The sequence below is a fragment of the Mesocricetus auratus genome, unplaced genomic scaffold (genome assembly GCF_017639785.1).
Source record: "Mesocricetus auratus isolate SY011 unplaced genomic scaffold, BCM_Maur_2.0 Super-Scaffold_100015, whole genome shotgun sequence".
Taxonomy (NCBI): domain Eukaryota; kingdom Metazoa; phylum Chordata; class Mammalia; order Rodentia; family Cricetidae; genus Mesocricetus; species Mesocricetus auratus.
In genome coordinates this window covers 25,524,376-25,539,412 of record NW_024429198.1, presented here as the reverse complement: position 1 = coordinate 25,539,412, position 15,037 = coordinate 25,524,376, and the positions used below count along the sequence as shown (strand labels likewise).

Here is a 15,037-nt window from a genome sequence, read left to right as displayed (position 1 = left end):
TAGCAAACAGAGCAGCAAGGCCTTGTGGGGGGTGGCCTTGGTGGAATCATTAGCTGCCACTGGAGGGTTTTTTTAAATCCAGATTTCAAATAATCCATACATTAACCCTGAACAACAAAGAAGGTGTCCGGCCACTCAGTAAAAAGCAATGCAAACATTGTGGTTTGGCTGTGACTTATAAGCCAGATGGGCGTGTTGCTTTCGGCTGCAGGAGGAGCATCCACACTTCACACTACCCATTCAAAGAATAGAGAATGATAAAGACCTTTTCCCAACACTCCAGGACCAAGGTCAGCACACTGACCAGTCCCACGAGGCATAGAAGCAGGGACAAAAGCACAGCACCTCTCCCTCTTTCAAATGAATACCTCCAATCCAGGCCAATTACATTTATATTTTGGCCCTGAAAATTAGACTTGTTAAACACATTTGGTCCTTTATGAATGAGAAATTTGTAGCTACTCCTAGCGATCATTGGCATTGTTTCTCAGGGAAATCAGGAAACAGCCAATCTAAGGGGCCAGGCTCTTTGTTGTTATGTTTTCAAGAACTGCTAACTCTGATTAGAAGTTAACCTATCAGAGCCTATTATGATGAAATGACAGCGTGTGAAGAGGGATGTAACACTGTTTCTGAACCATGCCTCATTCCTGGCACTGAAGAAACAGGCAGCAAGTGCTTGCCTGTTTCAGGGTACCTTCTCCTCTTCCTTGGCAACCAACCAAATAATTGGTTGTTCTTTTTCTTTGCTTTAGTGTTTGAGTAATATCATGCTGACTAAATGGGCATATGCTAACTGTCAAACCAATGCTGTTGTTGTTTTAAAGAAAGGCAAGACTCTTTGAACAGACACTGAAGATAAAAACAGATCTAGTACAGAAAACTCTTGTCATGTAACACATGCAGCATTTTACATACATAGATTTTTTTTCATGCTTACCATAAGTCAATTAAAACAACTATTCATTTATAACTATGTATACACAAGACATCAGTGTGGCAATATGTTATTAGTAAATGATCCTTCTAAGAAATTATAATGCCATTAGGGCAATAGTGTTAATGTCTCTATAAACATAAATATAAATCATACGTGTCTATTTGGTTACAGGAATTATACAGCTACAGAGAGGAGAGGCTGATGGGAATAACGAAAGGGAGAGTCATCCAGAATCACAGAACATATGTCTTAGAAGAGCAGGTAGGGCTAACATGCAAACCTCTGAACCAACCTCATATGAGACCACACTTTTTAAAAACATACTTTGGTTTTGTTTTGCTTATTTAAATTAGTTTTACTTTGTGTGTTTTGGTGCTTTTCCTGCATGCATGTCTATATGAGGGTGTCTGGCTGCCCCCTGGAAATTGAGACAGTTGTGAGCTGCCATGTGAGTGCTGGGAATTGAACCAGGATCCTCTGGAAGAACAATCAGTGCTCTTAACCACTGAGCCATCATCTCTCCAGCCCAACATCTAACCATCTTATTTCGAACATGAGAATTGTGGTTTCCATCTGGCCCCATCTCATCTAGCCATCCTCATTCCAACATGAAGACCACAGATTCCTCTCTGTATCTCATACAATCATCCTTACAATTTCAGTACTTCCAGGTGATGGGAGGTGAAGACCGAAGCTCTGCCCTCTACAGCACAGAAGCTGTGCCTTGACTGTGGTGGCTGCAGAGTCAGGTGTGAAGCTAAAGTTTAGGAATGAGTGGTACTTTTTCAGAGTTAATGAATTAAGAAGGAAGGGGGAAGGAGGAAGGATGAAGAAAAGAAAAAGTAACAGCAGCTTAAGAAATGCTGGACTGCAATCCAAGAGGTACATACATGTAAACCACAGGGAAATTCAGCTACAATCTGTGACAACTGGGCTTCATAGAAGATGTAACAAGAAAGCATTTGCAAGTTTTCAAGAGAGCACTTAACTTACTGAATGAAAGATCATGGGAATAGGAATGTGTCACTGACAGAGAGAATGCTGTGGAAAGTATAGAGAATGAGAGTAAGAATGTTAGATACTAAAATCAACAAATATACAATGTAGGCAGAAGCCATGTAAACAGAAATGTAAGAGTTGCTGGGATGGTGTTAGTTGGACTGGTGATTAGAGGTGAGACCAAGGGTGGAGGGGTTTAAGAAAATATACATTTTCAGGTTAAACCAAGGAGTCAAGGGTCAGAGGGCATGACTTGATTCACTGAAAGGTCATGGATTCAAGTGCAATCTAAAGAACATAGCCCACTAAAGCAGACAGGTAGCAGGTGAGCTTCAGGGGTAGTTCTACATGTCACTCAGACCAGAAGAGCTGACATGATTCTTAAACCCAAAGGCATCACCATTTAGATGAGAAGCCACAAACAAAGAGCCTTGATCCAGACTCCAGGCTGGAGGGAGTGCATCTCACTTCATTAATTAGAACTTGCAGACCCCAGAGGTGAGAACTCAGATCCTGTCCAAAATGCAAGAGGGAAAGATCACAGAGACAAGGCTGACCTTGCTTGCTGGTGGAGAAATGCCACCCATGTAAGAGCAGAAAAAAATTATCACCAATATCAGAAAATAATCAGCTAACTTGTTCAGCATGCATTTGTCAGTTAAAAGGGGGAACGGTAGAGACAGTAGGAGCCCGATGAAAAGAAGCATTTCAGCTCTAGGCTTCTATTCTAAGGAACAGCAACAATAACAAAACAAAGGTGCTTCTGAAAATATCCCCAAGAAGTAAAAAGAAGCTGAGTAAGGAAGGAAAATGAGTTACCAGCATAGTGGTCAGTGCTGTAGCATTTCATTAATTGAAATTCAAATGTGTTCCCCCAACAAAAATATCCTGTGTACTTTTATGGGGACAACAGTCAGTCAAAGCTCAAACAAACTGTAGAATTTCTTCATTTAGATTTTCTGTTGCATTTCTCATCGATGTTTGCCTGCCTCAACTTTGCGTATCACACACCTTTACCTCCTACTGAATCTATCAAGGTCTCCATGTGAGAATTTCTACACAGACAAACTCTCCAACTAAACCCCACTTTCACAAACCACGACTCCTCAGGGTTCTCCTTCCTCTCCCGAAGACGAGGGCTCTGATTTCCACAAAATCCCATCTCTTTACCTTCATTATTCTCTTTCCTATGTCAGACTCGTTGCCCTTTAACATCTCCAGTGGAACCAAGTCAGCACCCTTGAACATACACAACTTAGTAGGAAATGTTCTCAAGCTTTTTTGGTTTCAATATTTTGTTATTAAAAGCACATAAGCTAAGTGCATAATGAATTCGAACATATGGCACGACAAGATTAGATTTGGGTGTATTTTGATCAAATCCATAAGGAATATATAATGTAAGCATTTCATAAGTTATTTCAGACAAAAAGGGAAAGCTTCCCAACTCAGGCTGAGGTTGTAATCATCATGATAATCTAGGTAGTAAGGCTGAAATAGTAGCATTATAAGAAATGAATCTCAGAGATCAACTGAGAACACAGCTTAAATTATGCTAAAGAAATGTACATAGTATCAGCAAATCTGATACATGTGTGATGTACAGCAACACATGGAAACATATGCATATTCATATACACATATTCAAATGCACATATATACATGAATGTATTGATATGTGACAAAGGTAATTAGGCTTATTTAAGAAATGGAAGAATGACCCTGTGATTCCAGCATCAGAAAATATGTAATTTACATTCATGACAACATATGTCAATGACAGCAATAAGTCATTGTCAATATTGCCTTCCAAAATTCATAAAATTAACAGAAACAATCTAGCTAGGAAAGTTCAAATTGGGGAGGGGCAAGAGAAGACCCTCTAGAAATGGGATATATCAGAAGAAAACAAAATTAGGGACTGTCATCTATGGATTTCTTTTTCTGAAAGTCTAATTTCCTTCATGTTTACTATCTCCTTTATTGTTGCCTTTTAAAATTTTCTTTGTTAACATTAATGTTTGAGTTTCCCAGAGAACAAGGAATTTCCTGACAGCAATCTTCAACCACTTCGGAAAGAAAATGGGGCCCCACATCATCGACTCCACCTGACAAGCACCATCCTGAAACTGGCTTGAAACTACATCACTCGACACAACTTCAGACCAATTGATACAGCGCACCTTCTAAAATCTGGCCAGAGCTTCGGACAAGAGCTTCAATCAACACTAGAACTCCAGTCGAGAACTTCATTCAAGCATTTCCTGCTAAACAGAGACTGTCTAACCTACTTAAGATTCTTATTACACTAACATTTTTCTTCCCACAGGTCCCCATGAGATTGTCATCGTCCCATTTCAGCAGGAAGTAGTTTTGAGAATTCCACACCCCCTCTCCCTATTGTTGAGATTGCAGGATAATTTACACCTGTTAGTGTTAGTTTTCAATTATTTTAGGGTTGGGCTTGGAAGAGGTGTTCAGACGTGGGTATTTCGTTCAGATAAGCTTAGGTTAAATGGGATAGATGTTTGAGACATTTTGTTCATTGACACAAGTTAGTTTTGTTTTAAGTTTAAATATCTTCTTTAGACTAAAAGGGAGAATTGTAGGAATTGTAGGACTGAAAAGTGAGCCATGCCCACTTTGGGTGTAGCTAGAGGCAGGTAGGGAGGAGGTAATAAAAGGCACTGCCAGAGAGAGGCATGCTCTCTTTTTGGCTTCCGGTTCTGGGGCAGAAAGCTGCTGACTTACCTTGGTTGCCCGTTTTCTCTTGTAAGTAATTTCTTCAACAAATAGTTACGTATACCCTCATCAAGTGTGCTGTTTATTCTTACAAACATAGGTAATTAGGCTTATCTAAGAAATGGAAGAATGACCCTGTGACCCTGTGATTCCAGCATCAGAAAACATGTAATTTGCTTTCTAGTTGATAGAAAAACAATCTCTGTGATTGGTCAAGAAAGGTGAAGAATAGACTAGACAGATGATGGGATGCAAGTTCCACCATAATTACTATGCTCATTGCTGCAAAGGGCTGATTGTCTTCCTTCCTCCTCTGATATTGCTGAAAGATACAAATGATGGAAGGGACCTTAAAAACAACAACTAACAAGACCATTTCTGGGAATTGAAGTGACACAAAACTTGAACATTCCAACCGAATATCTGGTGTATCATTTATGACACCTGACGAACACTCTGGAAGATACAACCTTTCCACGATCACGATTATTGACACATGTAATGATTTTCTGCCATGAGGTCAGGTGTGTTGACTTTTGAGTTCTTAAGACAACATGAGCTCACATATTATATTTTGCCAATATTTTACCAAAAACATACAAATTTTGTTTTTAAAATATGTAGCTTGCATTTTAAAGAAATCTATTTCATCAGTGTGAGTGACAGTTAATAAATCTGGTCAAAAGTAACTGAGAGCGTCAACCTGCATGCTGGCTGGGTAGATGCAAGTCAGAGCTCCTTCCTTATACAGGAATGGTAATTGGAAGACTTCTTATTCCAGAGATAGTCCAGGTAATAATGCCTTAAGCTGATACCTGAAAATATGGCCACAAGAGGATCCTCTTGCTAAGAGACAATTGTAAATCCACAGTAGGTGGGCTGTAGCCTGCAGCACCAACTCTCAGCAACCCAACTTGGTTAGATTTGTCAAAGTGGATAAGGGTGGATAAGGACGGGAATGGCATAGTTCCAAAATCATCCCACAGTCTTTCACTCTTCAGTGGGGATTTTAATCCACACTGAAATTAGAATCACAGAAAACAGTTAGTGAGGACTGGAGATGGTAGGAAAATATTCCCGAAGCCACAGACAGAAAGCAACTTGTATCAGACAAAAAAACTGAAGGACTAAGCAAAACCTACTGTTTCTATGTCTCGTGAAGGTACTGGCTAACTCTCTGGCATTGAAGCTATGCATGGAAAACACACAACAGGATCTCTGGCTCCAAATGTGCTAATGTATAATATAAGCAAGATGGTTGGTTCTATGTTCAGATATAAGCATCTCACACATCTGAATCTCCACATTTCTCTTCATCAAAGGTGAGAACTTTGAAGCATGATGAGGCGAGTCATATCAAAAGCCAATAACAGAAACTCAACTAGTCATGAAGCTGTATTATGAAAACTCAATAGACATAAAGATGCAACGGCACATTTCCAAAGTTGCAAAACAAAAGGAAAACCAGCAACCTCTGCATTTGAAAGGTAAATTTATTCCTATTGATATGTTGTTAAGCAAAATCAATACCTGCTTGGTTCTCAACTGCCGACTACAGAACAATAAAATGAAACCTTAGAAAGCTCAGCTCATAAAGCCAATATCTCCTCAGCCTGCACAGAGCATCTACTGATTTTGCTATTGTTAATATTAATAATGATCTGTCTATCAATTGGGATCTGAGGGGGAACACTCTCAGAGCTGGAGAGAAGGTCATGCAATTCTGACAACCTTCATTCTTCTGACTCCCAGAATCCACATGAGAATTCCTATACATCAGGGCATGAATCTGCAGTGCCAACACTCCTACAGGAAGGTAGGTGATAGAGGCAGAGAACACCTACAAACAGGAGGCACTTTCTCAAACAATATTAAAGGCAAAGACTGACACCAAGGTTGGCCACTGATCTCCACATAAATGCCATGGCACACACATGCACACACCTGTTCACACACACACACACCATTTACCATGTCCATTAGCCAGGTTTTAGGATCCAAATGTCTATTTTAAGTATTAAGGATGAAAATACCAACCATGTGCAGATCTGCTTTATTGTGAGGGAGAAGATTCCACAATGAGAAGATAGGAATTGAATAATTTGAGTTGAATGATTTAAGATCTATGTAGTCAACCATGAAGTGCAGAGGTGTGTATGAGTGTGTGAGAATGTGTGTACGGCAGTCACCCATGAAGTGCAGATGTTTGTGTGTGTGTGTGTGTGTGTGTGTGTGTGAGTGAGAGAGAGAGAGAGAGAGAGAGAGAGAGAGAGAGAGAGAGAGAGAGAACCAGACACTGTGCTGAGTAAGTGCTGGCTCTGGGCTGTTGTGCAGGGCAGAGTACACCGAACACTCTGGAAAGTCTTTCTCTGACCTTTCCTATGGTGTAAAAAGATAATCTTACCCTAAAGTTAGTTAATACTCTTTCAGGTTTGTGGACTTTATTTGCAGCTTCAGTGCATTGCACAACCTTCCCTATCAGCATAATCTAAACTAAGCCTATGATTAAACCTGGGCAATGAAATGTTTTAAAGCTATACTAAGTATTGGGTAGCAGGTCTGTACTGGTTTGCTCTACTATCTCCTGCTTGATGAATGTTACCTCTCGTTCCCTACAGCACCCTTTTTTAGATAGCACCCTGTGCCTTATGCAAAAGGCAAGTTCCCTTTGAGCTGTAGTCAATGTCCCATGTTAAGAATCACCCCTAAAATTTGACTCACAAGGATGCCAGCCCCCAAGTTCTTCCTGAAACTCTTTAAGAGACTATAGAATATTTCAGTCTCCAAGCCTCATGTGTCTGTCTGTCTAGCAGCAAGTCAAAACACAACATTTCACCAGGGATCAAGTATTCATCACAGAATCTACTGCCTTCTGCAGACGCTCTAACTCTGAGATTCCATTCGTTTCTGTCATTTCTCTGCCCATATGGCAAATACTTGAGCTATACTAAGAGCTAAATGTCAACAGCAGGAGAGTTTCAAGCAACTATTAGACCAGGTACTTCTGAGTTATACTTGGTTCCCTTGGGACACACCTGGTAAGAAGTAATAATGGAAAGTTCTCAGAACAATGTGTCAAGGAATACTTTACGGATGGGCATTGCCTTTTCTTCTGCTTACTCTGATTAAGACCTTTGTAATTTTCTACTTTACTAAATCCTTCATCGCAATTTCCTTAAGATAAAGACGAAGGTGGTCGTTCAGCAGCAGGCTTTTATTGCTGGTAACTCTCACAAGAAGCAATTAATTTATGCTCTGCATTTTAGAGAGAGATGGCAAGAATCAATTTGCAAGGCAAGATCTTGAAATTCTAGGCTGGAAGCATCTGGAAACCAGTCACCACTCCCCACGAAGCTAGTGCCCAGCCTGCTGCATCTTAAACTTGTGAGTCTGTCTGGCAGAAGGGTCTTCATCTTGCATTGTGACCCATAACATATGACTGTAAGCTATAAAACCTAATTGCAAAATCTTAATGTTGTGCCAGGGGACATTAAAAAGTAATTTCCTTTAGATTTATGACTTTAGAATTACAAATGCTGGTAATATGACTAAAATCAGGAAAAACGAGTACTTCAGATTCAAAGGGGACTATCTTCTCCCACCACCTCTCTCCCACCCACCCCCCAGTGCTAAAAGTAGCCAAATAGCCTGCCATGTACTGCGGCCATGTAAGCCACAGGAACTAAAATGTTTGGCAAGTGGAAACAGAGCCACTCAGCTCTAGGTAATATTGTGGATTGCAGAAAACTGTTTGAAGACTTCTTAGTTCACATCATCTTCTGCTACATTCACCAATTTGTCAGATCTGGGCTTTAAAGAAAAAGTTTACTTGTATAAGCCATGGTGGTCCATTTCAACCCCATCTTAGGACCATAAGCTCTTTTGTTTTCTTTCTTCTGTTACCTGAAAATCACATTCTAATGTAATCCACCACCTCTGCAGAATTCAGAAGCAGGCTATGAGAACTCAAGAGACATGCCACATTATTAAAAGGCATCTCCCTGCTTGGAGAAATGTCTAATAAGTCCCAAGGTGGCCTCTTTGCAAGAGTAGAGACTCCAGGCATACAGCAGAACCAGAACATGTTTTCTAAGATAGACTCACATTTCCCCCAGAACTTATCATTACAACAGTGTGCACCAACAATACCAGGGAGCCCACTTATTTATGTGGCCAGGAATATTTATTGAGTCCCTACGATATCAAAGAAACAACTGCACTTAAGACTGGGAAACAAAGTCACACTGATAATTTAGCTTCAAAACAATAGATACACACAAAAAAGAAAGAGAGGGGGGGGTGAGAAGTGGAAGAATATATTAGTGAGTCCCATGAGGAAAAATAAAGATAATAAAGGCTTTAATGAGCTTTGTCCAGCAAAGATGTTATACACATCATTTGGAAAGTTTTAGTGACCAAGTTTAGGATGTAAAAATGTATGTAAATTAAATCATATACTTTAACTCTATTTACTAAGAATATTTTGACTTTACCCAAAAGAAATTTACTGTGTTATTTTTACTGCTTATTTAAAACATCTTGTAAGTAATTTCTACAATAAACAGTTACCTATACCTTCAACAAGTGTGCCTTTTATCATTACAGCAACAAAGCCACCCTTTCCTTTTATGATAAACACCATACATATTGAAAATGCTCTTGAATTTCTGGATGGTATTCAAATAGCAGCGATTGGTTTAGATGAGTCAGAGATATATACAAATTACTGCTCATCTAGGTGATTATTTAAATTATCAAGAAGAGATCCAGGTTCTCTTAAATAGAATTACCTGGATGATTGTCTTGTTAGGGGACATAAGCCAGATCCAGAAAGACAACTATTGCATGCCAAATTAGTTACTCTTCTGTTGTGGTAAGGCACCACGATCAAGGCAACTTGTAGAAGGAAAGGTTCATTTGGGATTATAGTTCCAGAGTGATAAGAGTTCATCACTATAACTAGGAGGCAGCAAGCATGGCAGCAGGGATGGAGGCTAGAGAATCTGTTTGAGAGTTCACATCATGAAACCACAAGCACAAAGCAAGAGCACGGGCTAGATTCCAGGCTTTAAACTCTCAGAGGCAACACCCAGTGACATTTTATTCCAGCAAAGTCACAAGTCCTAAATCTCGATAAATAGTGCCACCAACTGAGGACCAAGTCTTCAAAATGAGCCTGTGAAGGATGTCTGCACTCAAACCACCACATGGGGTTTCCCTCACGTAAAGGTTATATATGCATATGTATAAGTATGTGTATATATATGTATATGCAGATATATATGCATATATATACATCAGAGAAGATGATGATGAAGACAGACAGATAGATTATATATAGATAGATGATAGGTAGATAGACAGACAGACAGATAGATAGATAGATAGATAGAAGACAGATGTGAGCATGTTTCTATATATGCATACATATATGCATGCATACATACATAGACAGACAAGCATAGAGCACATGAAAACAAAATGGGGACTGTTTGGGAAGCAGAAGGATGCAGTAAGAGGTTGGAAGGTAGAACTGGAGAGACAGCTCAGAGGTGAAGCACACATATTAATCCAGCAGAGGACCTGAGTTTGTGTGACAAAACACGGTCAGATGTAATTCCAGCTCTAAGAGACCCAACACCCTCTTCTGGTTTCTTTTTATTTAATTATTGTCTTTTTAATTTAAGAACAATTTTAATTACATACCAACCTCAGTTCCCCTCCATTCCTTTCTTCCCCTCTCCCCAGTTTCCACCTCCATCCACTCCTTAGAGGGGTAAGGCCTTCCTTGGGGAGTCAACAAAGTCTGGCATATCAAATTGAGGCAGGATCAAGTCCCTCCCCCTGCTACAAGGCTGAGCAAGGTATCCCACCATAGGGAATGAGCTCCTAAAAAGCCACTTCATGACTCTGGGGTAGGTCCTGGTGCCAATGCCAGCTCCTCCTGCCTCCAACAGATCAAGTCACACAACTATCACCCACATCCAGAGGGTCAAGTTCCATCCCGTGTAGGTTCCCAGCTGTCAGTCCATAGTCTGTGAGCTCCCACTAGCTCAGTTCAGCTGTCGCTGTGATTTTGCTCATCATGCTCTTGATCCCCTCTCATGTGCAAATACCCACAGATCACACACATACACATACAATTAAAAAAAAACTTGGAAAGAAGAGGTTGGACAGGAGGTAGGAAAAGTGAAGACAAATTTTATGAGTGTATGAAGATGACAGAGTGAAATCTTTTATGTGGAACATTTTAAAATAAAAAAGAGTAAATCTTAACTGGCTAGTCGATAGACCCAAGGTTGCCACCTTCTTTCCCGGGGCGATAATAGGTTTGTGAATGGAAACCAGAGCAATGTCATCCATCATGTACTTAGTAATAGTCATTGTAATTTCTCTTCACATGATTTATACAATTCCGGTTTCAGGAATGGTGTACGGTGGATTGGACATTTATTTTTTACTTCAGATGCTTGCATTAAAAACCAGTAAATTATCAACAGACTACACAAATTAACAAACACTCCATTCCAAATACCCATTATTCTATTAAGTACCACTAAAACTCAAGTAGAGAAAGCCAGACTGCAGTCTGTGATAGATAAATCTTTCAAGGGAGTTGGAAAATAAGCACAGTTACATCCAATGCCATGTGTGTCCCAACTCATTATGAAAGCGACACAGACAGAAGAAATCACATTCCTGGAGTCTGGTGGCCCCATAGACCTCCCAACATATGGACTTACTCAAGGCAGCCAATCCCTAGCAGCAATCCACACACTCTGCTTACACTCACTTTCTTTGTTCTCCCAGTTCATGCTGACACCACTGTCTGGGGTTCAGTGACTCTCACAGCTACTTTTCACTTCTCTGGCATCACACCCTCAGAAGACTACTTATAAAACCTAGACGATAAAGCATACTGCAATTGCTACTGCCTGTTGCATTCATGGCATAGGTGATAACGTGTAAGTATCTGGTGATAGGGACTCTTCTGACTCTATAATGATACCTTGCTGTGTGAGGTTTTAGCAAGCCCTCATTAATATCAGTCACTTAATAAGGAGTTTAAGTACATGTATCCAGAGCTATTTATTTATTTATTTATTTATTTATTTATTTATTTATTCATCTTAGTCTCTGTTGCTAAAAGATCATTTATTGGTCACAATATATGCATTGACTCAGTGATCCTGCATGGTAAGGATCCACGGGTGTGTATGCTTTTGTTGTTGTTGTTTTGGTATAAGATTAAAATAGTAAATGTTCTAGACTTTGCATATCAGAGTATTTTTCTAACATAGTATGAACATAGCCATGGCAATCTATGGGCATGGCTGTGTCTCCATAAAACTCACTCAGTGAGATGTCACTATAGGTTAGTTTACGAAGAGCTTCAATCCCCAGACATGTATGAATTGTCACATACCGCATGCCAACAACTGGGAGTGGCTACGCAGAATGATTTATGCCATTGGTTTATAGAGTAGCTGTAAATGTCTTTAATCAGCTATGAGGAAGACATGGGTAGAATCATTACTCTTTTCACTCAAACAATTGTTGATCATTCTCAGCAGTCACACACAGGGTCATTTGAAACCACGGTTAATTATTATTGTTTCATTTCATCTGGGAGAAAACAGCAAGCTGTCTGGGCCCCCAGCTTGGCATATTGGATATTAATCTATAGTCCCATGAGTTGCATGCCTTGCTCACAGGTTTGCTTGGCCCTAGCAGACTCAAATCAAACACCTCAGATGCTTAAAATATATTTTTTGAACATGAAGCATGAAGCTGACATTTACAACTTCAGAAGTTTTATTTCCAGGAGGGGTAGATTTCTGCCATGGCTTAGCACCCCCAAGAGAGCTCTCTGCCTGCCCCATCCCTTCCAATCACCGACTACCACAAACAGGTCCACAAAGAGTTGTGGAAACTAAATGAAATTTTGTTTTTGCTCTGCTCTTTAAGTTTATTTTGGTGAATCTGCGATTGTTTTCATTTCCCGGGACTAACCTGACAGGATCCATAAGCCTGGCCTTGTAACAGCCACTCCTTCATCCCAGCAGACCACACAGCCATTGTTAGGACAAACCAGAAGCTGTATTTATGGCATCTTTGAGCTCCTTGGGGTACTGTGAATTCAATGTCACAGTCCCATTCCAAAGCTTGTGTTTAATACCTTTACACGCGTATGTACTTACATCCTAACATAACCGAGAGGACTTCATACTCGAAGCTTCTCCTTTTATTGTACTTACCATGGTCACTACCCTATCCCGGTACCATTTGCTCAGTAGACCAGGCCCTGCAGACATGATAGCCAGACATCCTTTCTATTTTTTAAGTAGTCAATTCTAACCAACTCTAGGATGTGAGTTCACAGTATGTCTTGGATGAATGTGAAACAGAGTATAAGAGAGGGCCACCTTCTTCTGCAGGTGACACTCAAGATGGAATGAGAACAGGAAGGAATAGCTGAACAGAAGGCTAAGATATGCCGGGCATTGGTGGCGCACACCTTTAATCCCAGCACTCGGGAGGCAGAGGCAGGCAGATCTCTGTGAGTTCGAGGCCAGGCTGGACCGACAGCCTCCAAAACAGAGAAACTTTGTCTCGTAAAAAAAAAAAAAAAGGCTAAGATATGTGATTCCTGGAGGTGCCCCTTGGCAAGTGGATCCAAGGGTGATTGAAGAAGTGTAGGAGCATATTGAGAGAAAAGCTGAGAAGGAGGCAAGCCCAGTCCACGCATCATCTTACAAACCAAAGTAAAAGGCTCTGGCTGCTGTCTATGACAAAAATACAGCCTTACTGCTACAGGGTTATGTAATATCTTTATTTAACAGGAATATGGTCATGCCCAAGACTACTCAGTTATGCTGTTGCTACCACAGACAACCTTGAATGGATGTATCTGATTTCCAAACAATAAGATTTCTAGTAGCAAGCAGCGGGCGCCTTTAGCTGTGTATTTGTCTCCTATTCCTGCTATAAGGCCCTGAGACATCAAGGTACACAGGTGAGGACAGAAAAGACCTGCATGGCATTCTTGAAGGTTCTGATGGCTGTCCTGGGAGATACAATCACTGGCTTGGGGGTGCTCCAGACGAGACAATCACAGATTTATGAGTGGCACCCAGGTGTGCAGTAGAACTTCTCAACCTGCCATCCCTCTTCTGACATGGGGACAATAAAGGGAGAACAGGTCGGGGAACAATTCAATAGTTCCTTCCTATAGAACTAAATGGAGCATCCTTCTAGAAATCCCAATAGGTATATAACATATAGGTGCTGGCTGCTTCTGGAACTCTCAGGTAGAGACGTGAGGAAAAGATTTGATAGATGTTAAGAAACAAATGGTCTTTACTAAAAGACTACACAGGCTGTTCCTCTGGGTAGGCTAGTATGAGAACAGACTTGATGGGTCAGGACAACTGACATGTGCATCGCTCAGTAAAGAAACAAGTGAATATTCACAATGATGAATAAACAAACCCCATACTCTTCATGAGAGGGGTCAATTTATCCTCTGTAATTATCCAACATTTATAGTCCACAGAAGAACTTCAGAATGAATAATCACCATGGCATTGATCTAAGAATTAATCCAATTGTGTAATCTCACCTGCAGACTAGTATGTCATTTATCTTCATATGTGCATTTACATGCCTCCAAATTGGATCCTGTTTCTAAACATAAAAATTCTAACATGCTTCCTCATCCAAATTATTTCTCCAGGATTCACATTCCCAGCCAAGTCCTTGGCCACCTTTACAGTTGTATTTCTTGCCCCCTGGGCTCCCTTGAAAGGCAGGCTCCAGTGGTGGTAATTAGATGCATAACTAATAGCATTTGTGAACCTGTTGCTAGACATTTGTTCTGATTTACTTTTGTCTTTTAGTCAGAGCAATTTTCTGTACATAAACAAAAAGAATTTGGGGGTTGCAAACACAAACTCTGGTTTCTGCCTGCTGGTGCCTCAGGGTATGAAATTCAACAGATAATTTTTTGCAGTTTAACAAAAAGACAGAGCGGGTGAGGTGATAATTTTTTTTTTTTTTTGCAGTTTAAGAAAATGACAGAGAGGGTGAGGTGAGCTGACTTGTTGACACTTTGGATCCCAGGGAAGGGGAAAAGAAGAAGAAAATAATGCCATACAGAGTTACAAGAAAGTATAAGTGAAAGCAAACCCCCATGGAGTTCAAAGGGACGTGTGTTTAATCAGACAAAAACAATTTTTATAGCATCAGGAGCCCATGTGCTGTGCAAGGAAGCTGAGCCCCGGGATGGCTTGAACATGCAAGCCTGCTTGCATTGTGCTATTTTCTTCTTCCTTTGTTTGCAACCAGCCTTCAAAG

The 15,037-nt window shown here is 40.4% G+C and overlaps 1 protein-coding gene across 2 annotated transcripts in view; it reads right to left on the bottom strand.

The window, feature by feature from the left end:
* Sema5a (semaphorin 5A) overlaps window positions 1–15,037 on the bottom strand; it is a 427,756-nt gene that overhangs the window by 232,063 nt on the left and 180,656 nt on the right. The gene's annotated exons all lie outside the window — the stretch shown is intronic.